The sequence below is a fragment of the Pleurodeles waltl genome, chromosome 2_2 (assembly GCF_031143425.1).
Source record: "Pleurodeles waltl isolate 20211129_DDA chromosome 2_2, aPleWal1.hap1.20221129, whole genome shotgun sequence".
Classification (NCBI taxonomy): domain Eukaryota; kingdom Metazoa; phylum Chordata; class Amphibia; order Caudata; family Salamandridae; genus Pleurodeles; species Pleurodeles waltl.
The window spans coordinates 517,038,724-517,066,069 of NC_090439.1; the positions used below are offsets into that span (position 1 = coordinate 517,038,724).

General features: G+C 41.4%; 1 protein-coding gene across 1 annotated transcript in view; it reads left to right on the plus strand.

Annotated features, from left to right (window-relative positions):
* The window catches only part of LOC138276544 (histamine H3 receptor-like), a 143,167-nt gene that overhangs the window by 16,638 nt on the left and 99,183 nt on the right, over positions 1 to 27,346 (plus strand). The window lies entirely within an intron of this gene.

Here is a 27,346-nt window from a genome sequence, read left to right on the forward strand (position 1 = left end):
TTTTTTCTCTTTGTGTTGTATTTTGCTGGTGTGGTTTGTCTTGTTTTGTTGTGTAGGTGTTCTGGTTGCCTTGTTGAACCACTGTCTTAGGCTGATGTGTTCCTATTTTCTTGTTCTTCAACTACTGTTTTGGTATTGGTTCATTTGTTGGGTTTGTTACACTTCAACTGCAACCAGTCTGCTGAAACATTCATACAAGATCTTTTCATGTTTCCTGACTTCAAGCAAACTTTTATGATATTGTGGTAAAGGATTTTGCTCTAAGCACTACACTGTTCATCACCAATGACACATAATAACACCAGTCACAAATTATTTGTGATGCGGTCCCTGCAGTCTCATCTAAAGGCCATAGTGGTACAGTATTCTCAAAAAGGGCTATCCTGTCTCAATTAAATTTGATCATGAACAGCAAATTTTTTATGCCACTAGGGCCCAGATTTATACTTTTTGATGCTAAACTGCGCTAACGCAGTTTAGCATCAAAAAGTATACTTCCAGCTTACGCCATCCCAAGGCGCCGGAGGGGCGTCATATTTATGGGATGACAATAGCCGACAGTAAGGCCCAACTAGCTTCATAAAAGAGGAGGCTAGCCGGGTGGGGGAGGCGTAGGGGGAACAGGGGGTTTAGTGTCAAAGGATCACGCTAGTATGGACAGGGGCATAAATAATGCCTCTAAGCAGACTAGCATCATTTTCTGACATTAAAACACATGGACATGACTACTGTCTAAGTTAGGACAGGAGTCATGCCCACCACCCCAAAGGCCATGCCCAGAGGATATATGTCCAATGGGCATGGCCATTGGGCCCAGTGCCATGTAGGGGGGCCCAAGTTAGCCCCCCCTTGGCACTACAGAAATGAAAATTGTTTACTTCTGCCTTGTCTGTATTTCCAATGCTAACATTATTTAAATCAATCACTATACGCTCAAAGAAATCCATAGTCTTATATAATGCCTCAAGTGCATCTTTATGTCACTGATGAATACAGCAATCATCAATATTTTATCAGTGCACAGTGCAAGACATCCAGACAGGGCAATAGCTAATCCCCTTCAATTTTCTTTCAGAGATAAATTCTGTATTTTTGCTCTAGGAGGTTCAGAAATGACTTTGCATTTGCAAAATTAGTGCTAATACCGCATGCTCTCCCTGGTACCACGGTCACTGAGTACCACGTGTTGTATCACTGTGACATCTGTTTCTGTAAAGGACAGGGATTACAATATCACCACTTTGCAATTTTAAAGTTAGGGATTGAGATCACCTGCCTTTTGCAAGCTTTCAACCCAGCATTAGCAACAGATACAAGAAGACACAGTTAATTCACATTCCATTAACAACGAGACATGAAGTTTTCAAAACATCCTTTTGCCGTGTACTGGATGTGAGTATCGCTCGCTCATCAAACGAAGGGGCTGGTAGAGAATACAATAACCAAGGATTGGCAAACCCAATAAGTGTGGAGTTGGCTGTCAGCCTTTTGAGAAATCTTAAATTGTTCTCTCGGGGGTTTTTCAAAACCTTAATGTTAGGGAAGTTGGCAGGCCCTCATCAATGTAAACAAAATCATTAGCTAAAGGCAAAAATATATATTTTTTGTTTCTCAAAAGTGCATATTACCATAGAAGTGCATGCCATTGAAGGGAACTGCTTTTGTTTGTGGATGTGCTTCTTTGCAAGGGCAGTGTGCTGTAACTGACAGTGAACTTCGACAATAGCTGAAGTGGACTGACCCGTTTCCACACGATGCCTGCTGGAGTCGGTGAAAAAAAAATGTGTTTGACACAACAACAGACCAAAACCTAAAAAACTGATCAGTCTAACATGGGCTGCCAGCCTCTTGCCTTTTTAAATACATTTTTTGTAGTGCTTTTGTAAATCTTTATTACAGAGAAGCTTGCAAAGAAAGACAGATAGAGAGGCTTGCAAAGAAAGACAGAAAACTTTGCAAAGATACAGAGAGATAGACAGATTTACGAAGAAAGATACAGATACATTTGATAAAAGATGGGATTGAAAATATTGACTAGCGCTAGATAGGGTTGCTAAGATAAATATAGATACACAGGGTTGCTAAGACAGATAAATAAATAGATGGAGAGATAGATAGATAGACAGACAGACAGACAGACAGACTGACTGGTGGATAGATAACTGGAATGGCACAGCTTTACTTAGTAATACAATACTTGAATGTCTATATGAGCACTACATAGATGACCACTGATATCAAATTAGAAACCCATATAAGGAGAACTAAATGGCTAAATGTGTTTACTAGTGTAATTGTGTTCTTCAATGAAAATATATACGAGCGAGCATAACATTCAAGAGTGCAGTTCTAAAAGTACTTCATTGTATGCATATTAAAAAACAGATTACTTTATAGAGAAAGGTGACCCTGAACAATAATGTGAAAAGAAAAACACTAGCACTAATGGAACCTAACTTCTGGGTGAGCTAGTGGTGAAAAAGCAAAATGCAGTCACTCAAATGCAGTTAGCCAGTGGTAAGTAGGCAAATGCACTGCCCTATGCTGTATGCAGCAGTGAGAGAAAGCAACATGTGAATAACACAAACAACAGACCAAGGGATGAAGAGAGCTGCCTGAAATGTAAGTATGTTATACATTGAATTTTAGTAAAATCAAAAGGTCTTGCCAAATGCCATGCCTAAAAACATATGCTACATCCAGCCTCTTTTGAGAATCATTCTCTCGGTCTTAATTTTGGTGAACCAACTAATTAAACTGGGGCACACATGTAGAGTCCTGGCATGATATTGCAACTTTGCCACCTAAGTCCTCCTTAACCTTGCTTTGGCCTGCTTGACAAGTATGCTTTAACCCCTTCACTGCCAGGCCTTTTCCCCCTCAGGTGCCAGGCCTTTTATTTGGCTATTTGGGGCAGTTCATGCTTAGGCCCTCATAACCTTTTGTCCACATAAGCTACCCACGCTAAATCTACGTCATTTTTTCCCCAACATTCTAGGGATTCTAGAGGTACCCAGAGTTAGTGGGTCCCCCTGGAAGAGACCAAGACATTAGCCAAAATACAGCGATTTCTTTTTTTTTTCAATGGAAAAAAGGGCTGAAGAAGAAAGCTTGTGGTTTTTTCCCTGAAAATGGCATCAACAAAGGGTTTGTGGTGCTAAAATCACCATCTTCCTAGCTTTTAGGAACAGGCAGACTTGAATCAGAAAACCAAATTTCTTAACACAGTTTTGGCATTTACTCGGACATACCCCATTTTTACTATTCTTTTTCAGCCTTCATCCAGTTAGTGACAGAAATGAGTGTGAAACCAATGCTGGTCCTGGACTGCTAAACATTTCTGAAAAGTAGGCAAAATTATGAAATCAGCAAGGGGTCATTTGTGTAGATCCTTCAAGGTTTTCTTACAGAAAATAACAGCTGAAATAAAAAAATATTGAAATTGAGGTGAAAGAAACAGCCTTTCTCTCCACCTTTTACTCCGGACCTTTTTCCTGCAATGTCAGATTTTCAAAAGCAATATACTGTTATGTCTGCTAGACTCTTTCTAGTTGTATATAGGGCTTGTAGGTTCATCAAGAGCCCTAGATACCCAGGGCCAATAACTGAGGTGCAACTTGCAATGGTTTCCATTGTATATTGGGCATACAGCAATTTATTTGGTACAATATAAAGACTCAAAAATGGGTATCAAGGAAACCTTTGAATTTCCATAATGGGCACAAGATACGGTGTTGAGAAGCAGTAGTTATTTGCACATCTCTGAATTCTGGGTCCCCCATATTTGCATGTGAATTACAGGGCATTTCTCAAACAGACTTCTTTTTTACACACTGTAACACTTCCCCGATAAAAATGGTACCTCACTTGTGTGGGTAGGCCTAATGCCCGCAGCAGGAAATGCCCCAAAACACAATGTGGACACATCAAAATTATCTTTTTCAAAACTACCTGTTTTAGCTGGGGTGGGCACCTACGCTTTTGGTCCCGGGTGCAGCGGTCATCTAGGGAAACCTACCAAACCCAGACATTTTTGAAAAGTAGGCACCTAGTGGAGTCCAGGAAGGTGTGGCTTGCATGAATTCCCCCAACATCTTCCTACCCAGACTCCTCTGCAAATCTCAAATATAGACAAAACAAATCACATTTTCCACACTTTTGTTTGTAGGATCACTGTGCCGGTACAAATTTTCTACCACCCAATATTTCCCTCAGTCTGACGATAAAAATGATACCTCACTTGTGTGGGTGGTCCAGGCGCCTGCAACAGGAAAAGGCCAAAAACGTGTATAGATTTAGGGGATAGCACAGCGAGTTAATCAGTACTAATCTTTTTAAATACATTTTTAGGCTGACTCGGCTTTGGGGACCAACACAAGTCCCCACTCGGATATCATTTTACTTGGGAGACTGAGGGGAATGCTGGGTGGTAGGAAATTTGTGCCGGCGCGGCGATCCTACAAAGAGAAGTGAGGAAAATATGCTTTTTTAAGCAAATTCTGAGTTTTGCATAGAGTATCCGTAAGAAAATGTTGGGGGTCTACGCAAACCACACCTCCCTGGACTCCACCGGGTGTCTAGTTTCCAGAAATGTCTGGGTTTGGTAGATTTCCCTAGATGGCTGTGCCACTCGGGACCAAAAACGAAGGTGCCCCCCCCCCCCAGAAAAACAGGTAGTTTTGTAATAGATTATTTTGATGTATCCACATCCTTCTGTGATGTTCCAAACACTAAAATTGTGAAAAGAAACACACTTAGGTTCTGCTAAAAAGACCCCATACACACCAACCAAATTTGTGACATGGTTCATCATCAGGGTCCCACCCGAGACAAATAGTCACAGGTGTGCTGCAACGCCTGATTATAGTGGAGCAGGTTTTGTCATTTTTACACACATACTGGTTGGATTTGGCACGAGGGTGAGTGATGGTTCAGTAGATTTAATTTTATTAACAAGAGATTTCACAAAAACGAAATGCACTGTTATTAACTGAAAGGCTAAAAAACGGAACCACTGACTCACAGCTCAGTCCATTCACAAACCTTTCATACATGACATGCACAAGAACATTCATGCTGCCAGCCGGGGGCTCAACAAATTGCATCAACAGACAGCACCATTAAAGGGCCCATCACTTTCATATGTCCACATGCCTGATACAGCAATTACACCAGCTGATGGGAGTGTGTGGACTGGCTTTTGGCTGTCAGTGTGTTGCAGTGGCCAACAGCAAGTCACTATTTACACCGCCAGCCAAGCGCCACTCCACGCACACCGCCAGCCAAGCACCACTCCACGCACACCGCCAGCCAAGCGCCACTGCATGCACACTGCCATCACTTTTTTTTAAACAACAAAGACACCACTAACTAATTATAAATAAGTACAAAACAACAAACACAAAAGCTCTAACTGAATACATGACAATTATGCCAACCGTGAAACTGAGCATATGAAAATATAAAACAGGCAGTTTACGCTCAAGGTAGTTCCCAGTAATTTTTGTGTGTGGTAACTCCGGAAACAGCCAGCCACACACAGCCCAGGTTTTGAAGGACAGTCCGGGCAGTTCATCCGGCTCTCCCTCCAGATACCTCTTTGGGCACAGACTCCACATTTCTTTGTGGGCAAGTCTTTTTTGGGAGAGGGAGGAATGTGATCCGGAAAGTGGTGATCTTTCAATCTAGCCTCATCCCCCCCCACTGATGATCTAGGAACTCTTGTCTGTTCCACCACAATAAGGCTCTCTATCACTGACTCCTGAGATTTAACAAATGTCATCCTCGACTCAGGGGAACAATCCTTGAACACAATAAAAGCATTAAAAGTTGCTAAATGAAACAAATGGATGGCCAATTTTTAATACCACACATAAGACTTACGAAGAGCAGTGTAAGGTTACAACCTCTGATCTACTCTATCAACACCACCAATGTGCTTATTGTAGTCCTAAATGCACGCAGGTTTGTGCACTTCCGTAGCCTGACCCCAAACAGTCACAGGGGAAGTACTATCATCATGGATGGTAATTAGCATGTACACATCCCTCCTTTCTGCAAATTTCAGAGCTAGCAGCTTATTAGTACGCAAGGCACTGCACTGTCCCCTCTCAAGTTTTTTACAGACAAGCTCCCTTGCATAGCTTTTGTAGTTAGAATGGATTATGCCACAAGCAACAGTGTCCACTCTGAACAATTCCTTGAACAACTGCACTCCAGTGTAGAAGTTATCTACGTACAAATGGTGACTTTTGCAGTCATCTACCAAGTTCCCACACAATATCCTCACTAACTCCGAAACTGGGCGGACAACCAGGGGGGTTAGTACTGGAATCACTACCAGTGTAGATCCGGAAATTATACACATATCCTGTACTACTTTCAGATGGCACATACATCTTAATTGCACACCGTGCCCTCTTGCTAGGAATGTACCTCTTAAAAACCAAACGCCCCTTAAACAGGACCAAAGACTCATGTACAGATATTTCTTTCCCTGGAACATAAACCTCTGAAAATCGATCCACAAAATGATCAAGGACAGGCCTAATCTTAATAAGATGGTCACAATCACGGTGATCTTGTGGCAAGGCTAAAGCATTGTCAACAAAATGCAGCATCCGAAGAAGAAGCAAATACTGATTACGAGTCATAGTTGCAGGAAATATAGCCGTTGCCATCAAGGGAGTAGTAGACCAGTAAGAAGTGAGTGACAGCTTCCTTTTCAATCCCATCAAAAAAGTCAAACTCAAGAACTTTTTTAACTCTTCCAGATTTGTGGGAATCTAGTGGGTAGCTCTAGAGTAAGTCTGGCAGCAGTGTCCCTCAAATACTGCTCCACATACAAATTAATCCACTCAACAATCTCTTCCAAAAATACATTGTCCATAAACAACTGAAAGAAATTGACAGGCAAACAGTTTTCTGTATTCACTCTACACCTTGGGAGACCAGTAAAGGCAGGCAACTGTGGTTGCTCTACTCTGGGTTGCCCCATCCAGTTGGCTCTGTGGAGATGTAACAATGGCTGTACTTTTATAAGTGTAATTGGTTGTGGTGCTGAGATTTCTGTGTGAGGAATTATTTTTGTACTGTCTTTTCTTGCTTTCTGATAGAATATTTACTGATGGTGAGTTTTTGAGTGAATCGTGGTGCATTTGGTTTAAAGTTTTTAGACAAGCCGTTCATGGGGTAAGTGATTTTTAGTTGAATTTGTGATGGATTTCAATTAGTGAAGGTGAAGCTGGCAATTATTTTAGGATAAGTAATGGTTGCAAATTAGAGGATTCGTTACTTGTAAGTTTGCAAGTAAAATTTCAATAAGTAGTAGTAATGTATTTTGTTGTTAGATGTGGAATGGGAGAGGATCAACCCATGATGAGACTGCATCCTACTCAAGAATGTGCTGAGAATAATTCCTTTGGGGTGGGGTACCTCGGAGTTGGGTTGTCTGATATCCACGGTGTTGATAAGTTAAAATAGTGCTAGTGTTACATTCACAGAAAACAATTGCCTGAATGTTTGAAAATTCAAGAGAAAGGTGTTTTTATTAGTTAATGAGTGAGATGCAGATGAAGCCAGTGATTTTGTCAATAAAGGTTTTTCTTGGATTAGTTGTACATCATTGGTAGAAGGTAATGGCCTGAGAGGCTGAAAGTGAGAAGCAGCTGCTTATAAGCTCCTTAGTATTAAAGATAGTGGGCTTTTAAAGAGTGCATGGTCTACAGAATGTAAAAGGGGAGCCTGAAATAGGTATGTGCTCATGACACACATCCTTAAAATGGATCCCCTGCTGTGTTTTTCCTATATTTGACAACCTATGTGTATACAGAAGGCAATGTATTTGTGTATGTGTGTCTGACTTTCTGTGTATGTGTCTGTCTGTATATGTGTGGTATGTTCCACAAGTATATCACTGGGCGATCCCATGAAGGGTGAATGATAGTCTTTGCAGGGCAAAAATAATGTTCCATATTAAGGGTGCAATCCCTCATCTTGTGTTTCATCATGTTGTAGATTATAATGTTTTGCTATCTGTGCATTTTGGGGACCTTAAATCGTGACTAAATGGATTGCATTCCACATCTGAACTTGATCAACAAATCAAATCAATTCAATAACATCTAAAGTACATTCAAACTCTAGTTTCCAACCATTAAGGTTTATTGAAAGTAATGGTTTACACAAGGCAAAATGTAACTTAGTAGCAAATTAAAATTGGGATGTATATGCTTCCAATAGTATGCAAACCAAATGATATCAATGTCACATGATTTAGAGGATGATATAGCAAGGAGTCAACTTGAAAGAAAAGACAAAGGTAAGCCTGTCTTATTTCTGTTGACAGTGTATGCCAAAGTATCCTATTCTGCTCTATTCTGAGTATAATTCTTGATCTGAAATGCTCAGTTCAGCCCTGCACTATAGTTAAAAAGGCATAATTTTAACACATGCTAACATTTTGCAATCCTAAGTAAAGTTCACAAACTTCTGCTCAGTCAGGTCAAAACAAGAGAATACAATTACATACTTAGCAGATTTCTCAGGGTTTTCTCCCTAACAAGCATCTCTCTTCATCCTTCAAACGTATACAGTTTAAACATGCATAAATATAACTTCTTTTTACAAATGCAATTAGCATGTCTATTGAGTTATGCCATGTTAGTGCAAAGCATTTATTATAAAAAGCTCCATCAATCTCTCCCTTTTGTGATTCTGGGAATCACTATTAACCACACTTTCATTATTCAAATTCTCCCATTACACAGAAGTTTTAGATTTTTCAAGCTTGCATCTGAACCCCTCCAACTCTTTGAGTTCCCAATATAATTTGTCTTGCATGTTCTCCTTCTGGGTTTTTTGTCTTTTCCTCATTCTTCCTCTACTTGATGACAGCTGCTTTCCTTTCTTATAAAAAGGAAAATGTGTATCACTTCTACTAAATGAATTAGTTTTGGGGTGTTGGAAATGGCCTGTTCTGCAGGGTCATCCCCAGACCTTTGTCTTCCTCCTTCTCATTTTCTGACCTTGTTTTTATTGGCTTTAGGACTCTGTGCACTTAACCCCTCCTAACCAGCCCTAACGTGCTTTTGCTCTCTCCTTAAACATGGTAACATTGGCTTCCCTACAATTGTCACATTTAATTTACTTGTAAGTCCCTAGTAAAGTGCACTATATATGGCCAGGTCCTGTGAATCAAACACAACCAGTGGGCCTGCAGCACTGATTGTGCCACCTGCTACAGTAGCCTTTCAAACATGTCTCAGGCCTGCCACTACAGAGCCTGTGTGTGCAGTTTTAAATGCCAGTTTGATCTGGCAAGTCTATCCACTTGCCAGTTACAAACCTTCCTTTTTCTTCCATATGTCACCCCTAAGGTAGACCCTAATTAGCCACAAGGGCGGGGTGCAGTAAATTTAAACGGCTGGACATGTACTTTTAAGTTTAGCATGTCTTGCTAGTGAAAACCTATTACATTTGTTGTTTGCTGCTGCAAGGCCTGTCTCTCCCCTAGGTTGGCATTGGGATTACCTTGAAGCAGCCTGTAGGTGTAACTTCCAAATGGGAAAAGATGGAACTTTGGCATATGTTTGACTCTGCTTTCTGTGAGTCCTAGCCTCGCCTGAGGTACCCCTTCTGTCCTGGGCCTCAGGGGTGGGTTCTGCAGCTGATTTAAGCAAAAAACGAAGCATTATGCTCTTGACATTGATGCTTTGCTCCATCAGATGTACTGTTTCAGTGGACCCTGCTTGGGTTCTTTAGCCGGCCTACCCTCCATTGCATTTGGCCAGGATTTTGGATTTGGATGACCTCAGGAAACCTTTTGACCACTTGTGACTTCTAAGCACTGTTTTCACTTTTAATCTTTAAACATTCATATCCTGAATTTTACTTTTGGATTTCTGTTGTTTTGGTCTTGCTTTACTCAGATACTTATTCTTTGTTTTTCTAAACTGGTGTGGAGTCCTGTTTGTGATGTTTTCATTGTGTGACTGTGTGTTGCACAAATACTTTACACATTGCCTCATAGGTTAAGCCTGACTGCTCTGAGCCAAGCTGCGAGAGGGTGAGGATGGGATCATTTGGGGAGTGTATATTACTTACCATGGCTAAGATTCTAGTCCCTTATTGGACAGGGTGCATACCTCTGCCAACTAGAGACCCAATTTCCAACATGGGGTACAATCATGTTCAGGAATCCTCTTCAAATTCTAATAAACCACTTGAAATAATACATGCTGCAGGTTCTGTCCTCTTTCCCCAATAAGATGTCCAAAACATGCCTGTTCTACAACACCATACCACAAATGAACATAGGTTTTGCATTTACTTAGGTTAAAGCACCAGCCATCTTAGTAGCCAAATGATCTACCGAAGCAGATAGCTTTCCGATTTTCATATCATTTGAAGCCACACCTACAGAAGTTATCATGGCTCCAAATATATTGCCTACAAATTGTGAAGCACTATGCTTAGTTTTCCCTGGAGCCTTAACTTCCTCTCATCTACGTCATCTATGTGATATATCTTAGGAAACACTATTGCTACATAAGAACTCCTTGCCCAGTTCAGTGAAGGACAGAAAAAAGCATTTTAGTAGAACTTGATTACCCACAATTTGTAACTTGTGAACATAATTACTCTAGCCCACCAATTCTGGACATTAAACCTGATCTTTCTCTCCTACCACACATTAATTTCCCTTCCTTTGTAAATCCAAGCTACGTTTTGGGTGTGTTCCTAAATCACAAACTGCTTCCTTTTCCCAACAAATTTGTTCTTTCATCTTTACTCCTTATTCAGCCTTCACTTTCTGCTCATTCAATTCCCCTTCTAAAATCTTTATCAGCTTTTATCACCTCTGTTCTACTAACGTGCAATGTTAAACTTTAATCAAATTAGCTGTTTTAATTTGTGTGATAGGCCTCATATAATGATACATACATTCCATGAAGTTTACCACTGCATTTGTATTTAAGGACTTAAACATAGGCATGCCATCCAAAGGCATTTCAAATTTCAAGAAATCGTATTCAAAATGATTTTGACACTAAAATAAATTAATGATTATACTGAAAGAAAAAGAGTAGATAAGAGACAAATGGAGATAGGGGACGTTAGCTTCCAATGAAGCAGGAAGATGTATACAAATAAAATAATTCTGGACAACCATGACTTTGGAATACTCATTTAGCAATAAAAAAAACAGTGTTTGATAAAGTTCCTTCAAAGTAATGTTAATGTAATATCAGCATATTTAATCTATATTGCTCATCTAAAGAGATCTGTTTAGAGCTAATCTCAGTTGAAGCACACTCAACAGGATAGTTAAGACTCCTCACTCAGCCCACTATTATTATGACTATAGCTAATAGCAAAGCTACTCCTATAATTAATTTCACAATCCTTCTGTCTGGTAGGCACCACATTTTCTCTCAAGTCTGATCAAAAAGAACGAAGCAAAAATCTATTTGTTGACTTTATTGTTCAAATCAGGAAAAATGTCAGTTCTCCTCACTGTAAAAAGGTTTATTTATGTCAGACTCTAGGATTAACATACCTATGGTTTTGACTGGACACCTAACGGTAAATTCTACTCTGATAATGGATTTCTATGGGAACCTAATATTTTCATCTGGTTAGCTAATATCACTTGAATTTAATGATCAAAAATAGTGTCCAATCTTTAACTGTAGTAGCATTATTCATGGGAGGTTTCCAAACAAATTGGAAAATTGGATTCATTATCTCTCATGTCTGGATTTAATTTAATGGAGTAGGTCCACTTAGGAGCAGAAGAGCTTTGGTTTAGCACGCTTTGGCTATGAGGTCTTCTGACCTCTTCTTATTCACTCTCACTAGCACTCTTTTCAGTTGGCTCTAGTTCCTTCCTAATTGTCTCTGGAATTCATTTATCTGTCACAGCGTTTTTCAGTCACCCAACACATCTTGGTGATTTCTCTTCTATCTGCACTCTGCCACCTGAAATGCTTGCACTTTTTTGGTTTGTGATTCTATTGTTGTCAGCTGTTTGACTGATTTTTGTTATTTGGGATCATTCACCACAGATTGTGCACTAGTCCTGGCTTGACCGCTCACGGCTTCCCAACTCTCATCAAGAGTTCAGGGGGTTTCGTACTTCAATATTGGTTCCTGCTCTTAGTTTTGACTTTGGGACTCTTGTGTACGAACTTCTCAACCTTATTTACATCTGTTCTTGGCTTGAGTTTGACTCTTCAAATTAAATGTTGTTGTCATTACTTCTTCACTGATTTGTCTCACTCTCTTCGTATGGGAAGCTTGTATCCAGTGAGGCAATCAGCCAAACTTAGCAGTGTTCTTCACAAATATCACTTGAAAGGATCCTTTCCAGGTTGGCTCAAGGCATGATTTCCTGATGTGTTTCTTTACCAAAACCCCATTGCCTAGACTGAAGTCATGGCACGGTTCTTGTCTTGCAGATGAGGTCAGCAGGTCCACTAGGTGAGAAACAGAGCACTACTTCAGCCAACCCTTTGCAATAGACAAGAATCATAGCATATGTTATATTTACAAATGCAGCAGCAGGTTCTGAAGGGGTCTTCAGGGCTCTGCCCATCAACACTTCATGTGGAGAAAGTCCAGGCTTTCAAAGGGTGTACTTTGAAGTATCATCTGAACAAGGAGAGGAACATCAGTCTATTTCAGAGACGTAGAAGCACACACCTTGGCCATGTTGGATTTCAGAACACTGTTGATTTGCTCCACTATGCCTCAATCATCTGGGCATTATCTACAGTAGAATCTTGGGTCACTCTTTTAGGCTAAACACAGCACTTTCATGATTTCTTTCGTAAAATGTGCCCGATGGTCTGACTCCAAAGAAACTGCTAGTCCAACATGAGCGATCAATCCATCCAAAATAATTTGGCATCTGTGCGTCTATGACATATCCTAGTTGGGTATGCTTCAACCCAACAGAAAAAAAGACAAATTATCACTAAAATACAGCAAAGTTCATTGCAGATTTGTATATCTATGAATTCCAACTGCATGCAATTAAAGGGATCTTTGGACTTCCCTCTGACACTCATGATCACAGCTGATTTTTTGCTACATGTCACAGGCAACTGATGCACCTTTGGTACAAGTTATCAACAATTACATGAAAAAGGAGATTGTATCAGTAATTCCTAAAGGTACGGACTGTTGCAGCACTTCCTGCATGGGCAGAACGATGGAAGTGTCTGATCATTAGGGAAATCATAGCATCAGGTAAAATGGGTCTTCAGTCCCTTGAAACCAAATCTCACTCCGATTTTACATATGCAGATGTCACCGACTTTTCCTTCTCAGTTTCCAGCACTTAAATCTGCACCTCTCTAAATTCTTCAAACATATTTAAATTGTCTATTAACTTGTTTGAAACAGGATCACTGTGAAGTTCACATTGTTCACCTCGGTCAAATTTGCAAGCCACAACAGTGCAATACCTGGTCATTTTTATCCTCATAGAAGTTTCCTGGGGAAACAAACTCAAATCTGCTCTTGTGTGCAGCACATTTCACGACTGATATCTCTCTAGGTAGTTGCAAAGCCTCCAAAACCAAATGCTTCAACACTCAAACATGAGCAGTAAGTGCTATATAAATGCTACAGTACATAAGAATACAATACAACAAATCCATGAAATATTTTCCATTGTAAATCAGAGTCAGATGAGGTTAGGAAACCCCTGTGTGACAACAGTTGCCCAAAGTTACCACCCCACCAAAACTGTATTAACCATCAGTGTAAATACTGACACTCAAATTATTGGCAACACAGCATGCTCTAGTCAATGATATTGGTTAAGCCACCTGTGTGCATGTTATATTGCACAGATTGGAGGCTTCCACAACACCATCTATGGTGCAAATGGCATATGCTACTTAGGATTCCTCATTCATCTTTTAGACAAGAGCCATCCACTAGTAAAATTGGGCTCTTCCAGGGCCTTCAATGTCAGGTCTTGGCTTTGTGGACAGATCGGTAACATCAGGACCGTCATGGTAAACATTGTTTTTGTCTGAACCACTATCTGGGAGAGGCAAAAGAATTGCGGGGTTTATAAACCCTCTCAAGAAAAACATTTTCTACTGCCAAAATCGCTTGCTCATACATAGGTGGTCATTCCAACCCTGGCGGTCCATGACCGCCGGGTTGGAGGACCGCGGGAGCACCGCCGACAGGCCGGCGGTGCTCCAATGGGCATTCCGACCGCGGCGGTAAAGCCGCGGTCGGACCGGCAACACTGGCGGTCACCCGCCAGTGTACCGCCGCCCATTGGAATCCTCCAAGGCGGCGCAGCTAGCTGCGCCGCCGAGGGGATTCCGACCCCCCCTACCGCCATCCAGTTCCCGGCGGTCCGCCCGCCGGGAACCGGATGGCGGTAGGGGGGGTCGCGGGGCCCCTGGGGGCCCCTGCAGTGCCCATGCCACTGGCATGGGCACTGCAGGGGCCCCCGTAAGAGGGCCCCTAAATGTATTTCACTGTCTGCTGCGCAGACAGTGAAATACGCGACGGGTGCAACTGCACCCGTCGCACAGCTTTCACTCCGCCGGCTCGATTCCGAGCCGGCTTCATCGTGGAAGCCTCTTTCCCGCTGGGCTGGCGGGCGGCCTGAAGGCGGCCGCCCACCAGCCCAGCGGGAATGTCAGAATTACCGCCGCGGTCTTTCGACCGCGGAACGGTAACCTGACGGCGGGACTTTGGCGGGCGGCCTCCGCCGCCCGCCAAGGTCAGAATGAGGGCCATAGTGTTCTGTATGTCATGTGCTGAGTTTGAGTGCAGGTAAACTTGATCTCAACAGAATGTGGGACCATCACGAAGAGAAAATAGCCCATAAATATACTTTTACACTGTTGGATACTAACATCCACAACAGCTACCACGTTTAGGTACCCAGAAGTGCTGTGGCCACTATATTGATTGTGGTAGAAAAGTAGGCCACTGGCTGTTTTGCTTTCCTATGCAGCTGTGCCACAGACAGTACACAGCTGTCTCTCTCGTGGCAATAAAGAATGCACTCCTTGATGCACAGTTTCTTCTCTGAGCTCTAGGAAGTTACTCATGAATTTGTTGTCCCAAGGAGGTGGACCAGTCACATCATTGTTTGCAGGGTCTGTAGAGACTTGGATACTAGGGAAAAGTTTGGAATCCACTGACAACAGTAGCCCACCATTCCAAGGAACATCCTGACTTTCATTCTCAGGATTACAGCTGTAGGTTCTTGGGACACTCTCTTAGCTCCTTTCTCAATTTAGTGTCCGAGATGGAGAACATCCCTCTGGTTGTAGTGATGTCTTTTAGTGGACATTTTGGGGGTTATTCTAACTTTGGAGGAGGTGTTAATCCGTCCCAAAAGTGACGGAAAAGTGACGGATTTACCACCAGCCGTATTACGAGTCCATTATATCCTATGGAACTCGTAATACGGCTGGTGGTATATCCGTCACTTTACCGTCACTTTTGGGACGGATTAACACTCCTCCAAAGTTAGAATAACCCCCTTTGTGTCCATTCTCAGCAAGACGATTCAGCATGGCACCGGTGTCGTATTTACATGTTTCTCAAGATATAGGCAACACCAATAGGTCATGTATGTATTGCACTAGAACCAAGCTGCAAGTCTGCTGTATGGTTGCCAGACTTTTCTTCAGTATCTGATTAAAGTTCAATGGGCTCTCGGCATACCTCATGTAAGGGAATGGAAACACACATGACTAGTCGAGGACCATTCAGCTTCACAGTTAATCTGAAAGACTTTCACAGCATGGGATAACATGGGACTACAAATGTATTCACCTTCCAAAAGTCAAGTTTTTCTTGTGTTTCTGCAATCCACATCTCTAACACATAATGACCCAATCTGGTCTACTTCTAGAACTGCATCTAGAACACAATTCTCCTTTCCTCTCTAGCAGCAGCATTTTGATTGATCAGGGTCGAGTCCAACGGGACGGTCAAAAACTGGGAACTGTTGGAGATTTTCAACAATCACGAACACATTCTTTTGAATCTTGAATTTTGGATTTAAACTGTACCTTTAGTTAATCATTTTTGCTACATCAGTGGGGATTGGTGAACATTGGTATCACATGACCTTTGAATTTGCATATTCTGCATTGTCATTGCCTTCATATTTTGCATTTTAAAATCATTTTGCACTCAATTTGGGCTCCGGCTACATTCACTCTTCCAGTGTACGACCTGGAAACAAATATGGCAAGTAATAGTTTTCTTGAACCATGTTTATGGATTATGTTAAGTTGGCAGCCATCCCTCATCCTCTGCCTTGCAGACCACAAGCCCCCGTCTGGGTCAGATGATTAACACTTTGAAAGCCAACTCCTTTAATCCCTGCACCAAAATGAGGGACATAATTATATCCTCAATCAGTCACAAAGGAACAGTTCTGACCTATTTTCTCTGCCGACTTAGTCTGTGCCAACTAGGATTTCTCCTTAATCTTAGTCTGCTTTGTTTTAAAGTTTTCAGTGCAATATTTTGCATACTAAGGTGGATATTTCCAAGTCCCTAGTGCCACTGGAGTGTCACTTTTGTGATGCTCCGGTGACGCTGTGCACTGTGTCATATTTACAAGGTGGAGGTAAGCCACTTTTTGTGGCTGAAGGACATCTTGTAAATATGGCCCCTTCACACTCAGCACTTTGACTGAAAGAGGAGTGCACTGGGTGCTGCTGTGGACATTTCACAGCAACACCAATTGCATTTTGAGGCTGACCCAGATTTACAAGAAATTGTAAGTCTGTGGCAGCACCAAAATTTTACGCCACTCCAGGGGTGGCATTAGCATGGTGCAACGAGGAGAAATGCTTTCATTTCTCCTTGTGTTTTGCTCCATTTATGTGTGCTACATTCTGTAGCACATATAGAAAGAGCAAATCAGCATTGAAGATTGTTTTTGTACAGAAAGTTGGTCCTTCCTGCACAAAAACAATCTCCCCGGCAATGCAGCCATCCTTGCACCATGGTGCAAGGGTGGCTGCGTTGGCGCTAGGCAGCTAATTTAGCTACGGCACAGGGGAAACACAGGGATGCTCTGTATTTTTGTAAATGCGATGAGTCCTTACATTTCTGAACTGATGCAGCGCTGCCAATTTTGGCGTACCAGTTCTTTGTAAATATTTCTCAAAGGATCTCACCCAAAGACTGCCAACAAATCCTATTCTGCTATATATGGGAACAAATTTCTGGACACAAACCAAGTACGAACTGAGACAATTCACAAAGGTTCTCTCTTTTTAGATTTTTCACACCAATATGATATCTGAAGAATTGTGTCAACTTCTCATAAAAGGCATTTACTGATTTCTTGAACCCTTCAGAAGTTCTGGTTATTTTCAGGCAAATCAATCATTTTCTGCAGGACCTTGGTTTTAAAATGTACAATTATCTGCTAAAACGTGTTTATGACGTACATTTGTCTGGGTGCAGCTCATTGTTGGGCCACCCGGTGGCCACTTTATATTCTGTTCACAAATTCTGGGGACCAAAATTTCAAAAAACATTTTCAAGTTTACCCAAAGCACTTTCCATATTATCACAATCCTTTCCAACATAGTGTACAAATGTTTAGGATACTCTTTCAACCTCAGAAACTGATCTGTGAATGAAAATTGAATGCCTCTCTGAGCATCTCTCTCAGCAAGAATTCTCTAGCCTCTGAGTCACATTAGCTCTCTCTCGTGTCCTTCCTGTTCCTCTTGACTGTTTCTTCTCATTCCCTTCCTGCATTAACCATCGGTTTATATATTATTTTTTTTACTTTCCCCCCACTTTGTAATCCATTCTACCAACTTCTTAACATGCATTTTTCAAACTTGCCCTTCTCATTTTCTTTAATTCATTATCCTTCATCAGAATCCTGAAATGTTTCCACAGGTGTTAATTTTTGGTCAGATCATTCCCAAGCACATAAGCCAGCTCTATCAATCTGACATGCAGCTTTTGCAGCCTTTCTACTTAAAAAGAAAAGTTTAGACTCATTATCTATTCATGAATTCCAGATCAAGAGTGCCCCTTATTAGGTCCTCAAAGTCTGCTTTACCTTAATGTCTTTAGTGGGAGACTCTTCTAAGAGTATAATTCTGTAGCTAAAGCTGTAGTGAAAACTGATGTATTAGGGGCTTCCAGATAATGTGAGTCTGCAACTAAACTTGTAGTAACAACAGATGTACTGGAGACCTCCAACGATGGACCGAAAAGTGAAAGGATAAACCTCCCTCAGGGGGGCCCTGCTCAACTGACCCATTTACCCTTCGATGGGTTCCGTTCCCTCTCTTGTGTTTCCCAACTGCTGTTGATGTTGCACTGTAGGTTGAGGGACAACATTGTATGGAGGTCATTGAGAAATCACCATCCATGTGACTGTCACTCTCAGGCTCCCTCTTGTCACCCCCACCTCCCTCTCAGGACCTTCTCGCTTCCATGTCTTCCTGGAGATGCATCCTAACCTTGATAAACAGGGTTCATCATTGTTTCTTAACATAGCCTTTATTTTTTTTAAATAACTTGATCTTTACAACTCACAAAATGTTAACAAAATTTGTACTTACCAAATGAAATGACTGACACTTTCCAGCAAATCACTTTGCAGTAACCAGTGACACAAGCACCGAATCACAATGCGACTCTACAAAACCAACCAATTGCATTGTTTCTTCAAATGACATAACAACCAATTCCAGCGCAGCACACAAGCTAAACAACAAATCTCATCATGACACCTAAGGACATACCACACGGCATAGCACACAGCGATTCTCACTTCACTCTGATCTACTGTGCATAAATGAAAAAATAGTAACAAAATTCAACAATCCTTGTTTCCTTTACCTTAAGCAAATTATGACAGGCAATAACCTCCCGGTGATACCAAGCACACAAGTGAGTCCTTGGCTGATGGGAAACCCACTCTGACTAGTGTAGTCTACTGCTACTCAGTTAGTACAATCTTACAGTAGAAGTTAATAAGTCCCTATCCTAGGTGTAGTCATGGTGCCTCACAATCCAGCTCCTTAATCTTTACAGACAAGTCAAATACCAGTTATATACACCTATCCCAGGATCTTGGTTTTTGACAAATCCCACAACTTAAACCTTAGCTCTGAACAATAGGAAAATTAATCTCAATAAGTCCAAATGATGACACAAAAGAACACTCACATTTTTTATCTCATCACAATGGCCTTCTTGAAAGCAATTGGACACCATAACTCAAAAATATGACAACTCATCAAAGTCACAATTAACACAAATCATGACAATTCACAATCACCCCTGCATACCCAAAACACACTGTTCTACTCAGATTCACACTCCTAGGATACTGCAGCCGCTTTCAGGAATGCAAATAGCACCATGGGAGGTTGGGAATGCACAGTGAATCTGGAAACATTTTATGTTTAAGGATAAATGTTAAGTCATTCGAGCCCAGTCAGAAACAATCCGCTACTACCAGTTTTGTTAGTGCTTTACTATGTGCTAATTCTAGGGTCCTTAAAGCTCGGTGATATGGATCTGACCTTACACCAGAACTTGGTCAACAAATCAAATAAAGTCAATAATATATGAAGCACAATAGGGTCCACAAAAAGGACAGAAACTATTGAGTTTCAAACCATGAAGGTTTATTAACAGATAATGGTTTATAGAAGGCAAAAATCAGCTCACTAGCAAATTGAAACCAGAATATGTATGCTTCAAATAATATGCAAATCAAATTATATCAACGTCATAAGATTTGGAGGATGAGCCAACATGGGGTCACCTCAAGGAAAAAATCAAATTAAAACACAACTCTAACATTGCACACCAACAGACACTCCTTATAAGACTTCCAGTCAGGCTAAGCCAAGATGACACAATTACATACTCTGCAGGTTTCCTAAGGTTTTCTCATTAACAAACTTCCCTCTTCCTTCATCAAAGTATACTATTTGTACCTAGATAAAACACAAGGACTTGTCTACACACTTCAGGTGTCTCCAGAATGCTCTATTCATTTAAATATTCACTTATGATTTCAAAGAAATGAAAACATTTCTTCACATGGTAAAGTAGGAAAAAGAATATTGTGTTTGACAATTAGAACTACAGCTTGCTTAGAACAAAAATGTTCATGTGTCACTGAACAAGATGGCTAATGGCATTATACACTTTGATGATTCAAGCATATATTTTAATAACAATCTAAATGTTCATAAAAATAATGTAATTCTGCAAATAGCATTAGTGTGTCTATGTGTTAATGTTGTGTTAATGAAAAACAATTTAAGATGAAAAGCTGCCTCAAAGATATATTAGTCTAACGTTGTTGTCAAGTAGGCTCTGCCCCATAGGTCTCCTTTACATGTCTGATTTACTCTATTAATATATGTCCAGGTTCTGCTAGCCCAGAGGAGGTGCAACGCAATGGTGTTTGAGATCTTGTCAGCCCAAAAATGTTGTTCAGAGATTCTAACCTCTGAATCACAATACACAGGTCATCGTTATTTGGTGCCAAGACCCTCCACTGATCTGCAAAATCCCAGGATCTAAGCCCTAGATAATGCACCTTGCCTGGTTAGGTAGTCCTCTCTACCCTTGGAGAGTCAAGTATAAAACTGGAGCAAGCTGTACAACCACACTAAAAACAACACCAACTGCCACGAACCCCTGAAAAAAAGTCTAACACCTTTCAAAAGATGGATCCGCGGGGGTTGAACTGTTAAACTACTACAGATGGAAATACCTAGTTTTCATTACATTTTTATATTTAATCTAACCTGTGATTAAGGTTTTCAATGTGATTGCATGAAGACATTTTGAACCATTTTCATTCTGTTGACAACATGGAGAAAATGTCATATCCAGATTTTTTGAAACTCAGAGCTCATACCTGGGTTCTAGCGGGAAATTAATAATACTTTTGTGCAGTGAACATTCTCTGGAGCTTCAAAAACAATATTTTGTGTCTATTTTGACATGATAGTTGCTAGTTCCTATCATTTCTTATCAAAATGGAGTCAATTCCTTTTCAACAGTTGATCAGCCATGTAACTCAAGCTCGATCTCTAAAGGTAATTACTTTGAAGTTTATACTATTGCTAGAAAGTTTTTACCAAGAGTTTCAGAGATTTCTTAACAAATTATGCATATGTTTCTAAACCCAGTTACACTTAAAAAAAGAAAAGATAAGTACTCAGATGCATTGGCTACACACAAATACAGATATTGACCACAACAAAAAATAGTGTAAAAAAAGCATGCAAGAAATTATATACATTAGGACACAGGTTAATAATTAAATACAACCCTTGTTCTATGGTAAAATCCATAGTAATGTGTTTTTTGACAAAATAAATGCTTTACGATAATTCTAAATATACTAATTCATATTTCAGTTCAGTTACCTCAGATGTGTTGAACCACAGTTAAGCACTTAGGAAAGTCTTTAAAGTAACATAGACTTGAGTCACTATGTGGAGTGTCGGCAAAACAACAGTAGCACAAAGAATGGAGACATAAGGCCTGATCACAACCTTGGCGGAGGGGATTACTCCATCCCAAATGTGACGGATATCCCGTCCACCGGATTACAAGTTCCATTATATCCAATGGAATTTGTAATACGGCAGACAGAATATATGTCACATTTGGGACAGAGTAATCCCCTCCACCAAGGTGGTAATCAGGTCCAAAGTTTTGTCTTTGGGAATTGTTGTTGCCTTGGAACTGAATATGAGGCTACCAGAAGACATACAATGTCAAAAGTGGAGTGGTGGTCAGTTATTCTGCTGACTGATGAAAAATACCTTGACCAAATTTGATGCAGTGACCAAAACTGACTGTCTTCAGTACTCTGTCAGAGATATACGCCACAAGAGATCTGAAGGGAGCCCTCTGATTAGCTTTTGATTCTTTTATTTTTTTTAGTGTAGTATGAAGTTATTGAAGATGCCTCATACTCCTGGACAGCAACAAGGTGATGCATGGAATGCTAGAATCATTCTCAGCAAATGGCAATCACTTGGGCCACAACCAGGGTCATAGCTTTGTTAGTAAGCATGGCGGGGTGAGAGTTTCAAATTTTCCAACAATCAGGACATATAACTTTTAAATGTGTTATACATTGAGCAGAGTGCCCAGAAGGGGCCTAATGGGCAGTGGAACGAGAGAGGAATGTGGATTAGAAGGGGTACTAAGAGAGAAAACAGAGGGCCTTATTTACAAGCGTTCTGTGTTGCATGTACTTCAGTTTTTGAGACTCAGTAGCAGTGAAGGCTGCTGACCCATATCTACAAGACCTTGCAGAGCCACTTTTTGTGGCTTTTCCTGACCTTGTAGATATGGAGTAAGGCAATGCAGCGCAAGTTTACTCCACCCTCCCTGTGTTCCGGCTGTCTGAGAAGCATGCACAAAGCCCCAACTGTCAGTCTGCCCAGACGTTAATTGGAAACAAGCTGCAAAACACCAAAGTCATAAGCACAGATAAATGCGCACTTTCTAGAAGTGGCATTTCTGTGATAGTAATAAAAAATGCACCTACACCAGTAAGCAGCATTTCTTACCACTGTCACAACCATACCAAACATGCCTCCGCTAGCCATCATAAATCAGACAATACCCCTTTACACATAAGGCAGGGTATTTCCAATGCAATCCTATGAGAGGGCAGCACTCACAGCAGTGAGACACCAAGTTAGGCTGTTTGTCACTACCAGGACAGGCCACGCAACATGGCACATGTCCTTCCTTCTACATAGATGGCACCCTGCCCAAAGGGCTAGTTAGGGCGTACCTTAGGGGTGACTTACATGTAGTAAAAGGGGAGTGCTGGGCATTGCAAGTAAATTTAGATGCCAGGTCCCTGTGGCAGAAAACTGCGCACACAGGCTCTGCGCCAGCAGGCCTTAGATAGGTTTGACAGGCTACTTCAGTGGGAGGTGCAAGCAGCGTTGCAGGCCCACTAGTAGCATTTAATTTACAGGCCCTGGGTATAGGGATACCACTTTACAAGGGATTTAAAGGTAAATTAAATGTGCCAATCAGGTATAATCCAATCATACCAAATTTGAAAGAGAGAGCACATGCACTTTAGCACTGGTTAGCAGTGAAAAAGTGCTCAGAGTCAAAACGTCAGCCAACAAAGGTCAGAAAAATAAGGAGGCAAAAAGCAAAAAGTCTGGGGAATGACCCTGTAAAAGGGCCAGGTCCAACAGTGGCAATCAGTTAACAGACAATCAGCACAGAACGGACACTAAAATGGACAATTTAGGAAACTCCTCCTTTTTGACCTGGTAACACCAAAAAGTTTTGGACAGATACTGGTGATTACTGACTCTTGGTTGCGCCCTGGGCACTGCTTACCAGTCCCAGGGCCAGTGCTCTGTGTAAAGTGGATATGCAAATCAGGCTAATTATAATTGGCAACATTAACCTACTTATAAGTCCCTAGTATATGGTAGGGCATGTAGGTTTAGGGACCCAGCATAGGTAGTGCATCCATTGGTCCACTGCTGAGGTGCCCAGTGTCATTTTAAAGGCAGGCCTGCCTTACTGGCTGCCTTTACATTAAAGTTACGTGCAAATTTGACTTTGGAATTAAAAGTAGTTCAATAGTCTTAAACTACCTTATTTTTGCATTTAAATCACCTCAAATTTGTGCCCTATGTTCCGCTAGGGTTGGGTGCTATGTAAACAGGGACAATATAAAATCCTGGCGAGGTAAAACAGTCAAATTTGTTTTTCCCTCATTGTAGTGAATGGCCTCCATTGGATAGAATGGGGAGACTTTATTTTAATTTATAAAGTCCTCTTAAGTGAGAGATGTCTCAAGTTTGGTATCATATCAATTGTAAATCCCACAGCTTTCAATTGTTGGATTTACCGTAACTTGTTCAGGTAAATAGTTTTAAATTTTACCTAAAAAGTTGCCAACTTCAACCCTGCTCTGATTGCTCAGCCTCTGACAACCTGGCCAGGCTGCCTTGATGAGGTGTGAAGAAGCCTGGTGTGAACACAAAGAGATGTGCCTGGGGGAGAACTTCCCTCAGCAGATGGAAAAGCAGGAAGGGGGAAGGCTGACAAACTGGTCTTCAAAGGCAGGGAAGGACATTTGGAGCAACCCAGAACCTGCCTCACATCCTGCAAAACCAGACAATTAGGTTCCCTTTTGATTAGATTAGGAAAGGGCAGTAGAGGGGTGTGTTTAGGATTTTTAGCCACACCAGTGGGTGGGCTCAGCCAGGGGTAACCTCCAAAAATCATTTTCAACCATGATGGATTTTTGAAGAATGTTGCTCTGTGGGATTTATTTTTACCACACTTCCCAGGAAGTAGTCATCACAGGGGGAAGCACCTGATTGGAGAACCAGTACCCCCCTGCTTTTCACCCAGGAGCAAGGATAAAACTGCCAGACCTGCACCTACACTTCAGATCGCTACAAGGAAGAACTACAGGAGAAGAAGGACTGTCCTGCTGGACCCCTGGCATGCACCTGGACACTGCACTAGCTGCACATGTGGGCTTCACCACAAGAAGGACTTTGCCTTGCTTCAACTGGATCTAGGAGGACTCCCTGTTTGCTATGGGTGAAAGATTGCTAACCAGAGTCCCCTGCACCAACTCCTGAAGAAACTGACCAGCTGACCACTGTCCAGTGGCCAATTTGGAGTTTGCACCAGGTGCATTTTGGGAGTTGTAGTACGTACCATCAAGGAGCATCTCAGAGCTTCCGGAACCTTGGGGTGAGCTGTGAACCTCAAAATAACCTTAAAAGAACATCTGGGAGAAGATCCAGAAGTTTGGAGATGTTTGGAGAACTTTTTGAAAAAAGCTCCATGAAGGGACCGACCTACAGCAGAAACTATAGCCGGCTTGCCTCAACCACGACCCGGCTTGACTTGCAGGTTCGTCCCAGTGAAGAAAATCTCCAAAAAGATGACTAAGTCCAAACGTAGAAAGTTGACCGGGGCCTCCCAAGCAGTGTATCCAAAGAGGGCTCGGAGGGCATTGGATCAAGATTCAGGTTTGCCCCGGTCAGTGGATTTTCATCTTGAAAAAACGACTAAGTCCGAAGGTAAAAATCTCCACAGAGGGCCCCTGCGATGCGTATCTGAGGAAGAGTTCCAGGAGGTCGAATTGGACTGGCAACTTGGTCCTGATGAAGAAAATCTTTCAGAAAAACTACTAAGTCCAAAGGTAAACTTTTCACTGAGGCCTACCGCGGGCTATAGCCTAGCAGGGCTCCATTGCGGTTGGTCTTAAACTTTGACTTTCCCCCGTTAGAGGTGCGACCAGATTGGCGCTATTCATTTGTAAGTACTAAAAAGCATTAATTCTTTAAAAATTCATATCTCCGGTTCCCTTTATCCGATTATATTCATTTTGGTGTCATGTTTAAGCTAAAAATATTTCCTAATTTTATGAACTGGTTTTGGATTTCTAAACTGTTTCCTGTGTCTTATTTAATTACTGTTTTGTGATATTTGAGTACTTTACGCTTTGTCTCCTAAGTTAAGCATTGTCGCTCGTTGCCAAGCTACCAAGGGTTGAGCTAGGTTTAATTTTTTGAGACCTAACTGGATCTAAGTGGAGATTAGTGGCCTATTGCTAAGTGTAGGTACTTACCTGCCCTTACCACTAACCCATTTTCCAACAGACAATTCAACAAGTGCCCTAGAGAAAGTGTTCCTATCGATGGCAGAGAACAATGCCAATCAAAGGAGAAGAAAGAGGAGCAGTGCTGCTTGTATGGATGCCTTAACAAGGTCTATAGGAAGGTTAGGACATGCCATCTCTACCTTATCAAGGCACACTGTGATGCTACAGGTGAAATTGGACCACTGTATTGGGGATGTATTGAGGGGCTGCAGACAGATTACAACTACAAAGAAAGCCATGTAAACTGCCCAAATTGCAAGTGGGGTAGGGGCAGAACATTTTGATAGTGAGACTCAGCGCCATCTTTTCCACAGAGGCACATGTTCTGCATTGCAGTAGCAGCTGCACTTTTGCATCTCAACATGGTGGCACATCCCATATTGGACATAGTCACAATAGGCATTGAGGGGCACAGATGAGTGAGGGCCTACATTGCTGTTGATTGTCCTGTCTGTGCTGTAACCAGCTTTCATAGTAACATTATGATGCATCTTCTTTTGAAAGTTACAGATTGTAAAACACCTGACATGGAAGGTATCTTTACTTTGGAACATCAAACGTGTGTTACAATTGCTTTAACTTTTTGTGTAATCATGTATGAGTAACCTAAAAAAGTATTGTCTGGCAATGTGGTTTCTGTGCTTTCTCCACTCCACTGCTTCGCTCCGTAGGCTGCTGAACAGGTAGCCCAGGATCTTCATCCTCTGAATCCGAGTCTGAAACCTTGATGTGTAAGCCTCTCCTGGTGGCAATATTGTGCATGATGGCAAATGCTGCACTATCTTACATGCAATTTCTGGGGAATATTTTAATGCAGCCCCACTCTTGTGAAGGCACTGGAAATGAGCTTTCAGTAGGCCAAATGTCTGCGCAATCACACTCCTGGTGCAACATTTTGCAATGTTATGTTTCTGTTCATTTTGGGAGAGGAACGTAAGAATCCATGTATGTAGGGCATACACACTATCCCAAGAAAAGCATGCTTTAGAGTGAGTCCGCAAAAAGATTTGCAAGGAAGCCCCAAAGACATGTCTGTATTTACATTTCTTTTCAGTACCTAATAAATATCCATCATCATGAAACTTCCTTCTTTCCAGCCATATGCATATTCTGATGTGCCTAAACATGAAGGGGTCATGGGTGCTTCCTTGATATTGTGACAGAATATCAGTTATTATACGGTGGGCATTACATACCATTTGAATATTTAGGGAATGTTAATTTTTTCTCTTCTTGAAAAGATAGTCAAGGTGGGATCGATGGCATATAGGCACATGTGTCCCATTTATGCACCCTGTAACATGGGACAATTTGGCAACCTTGTAAAATTGCAGTTTAGTACTTTGCATTTCCTCTGCATTCCTGGGTAGGTACATGTGGTAGTGGATATAAGGCAGCATAGCATTTAGGAATACACTGAAGAAATGTGAAAGCACACTTTGAGGCACCCGTCCTGCAAAAGCAATCATACCCTGGTAACTGCCGGAGGCTAATAGGTGTAATGAGCACAACACCTGAACATGAAAGGGGATAGAATTGCTTTGCATGGTAATAATTTCTAGATGTGGCTGTAACCGGGCAACAATCTCCAATATGACATTGCTACTTATGTGTTTTTTTTATGTTTGTCCTTAGCTGTTCTGGGGTTACAGTTTC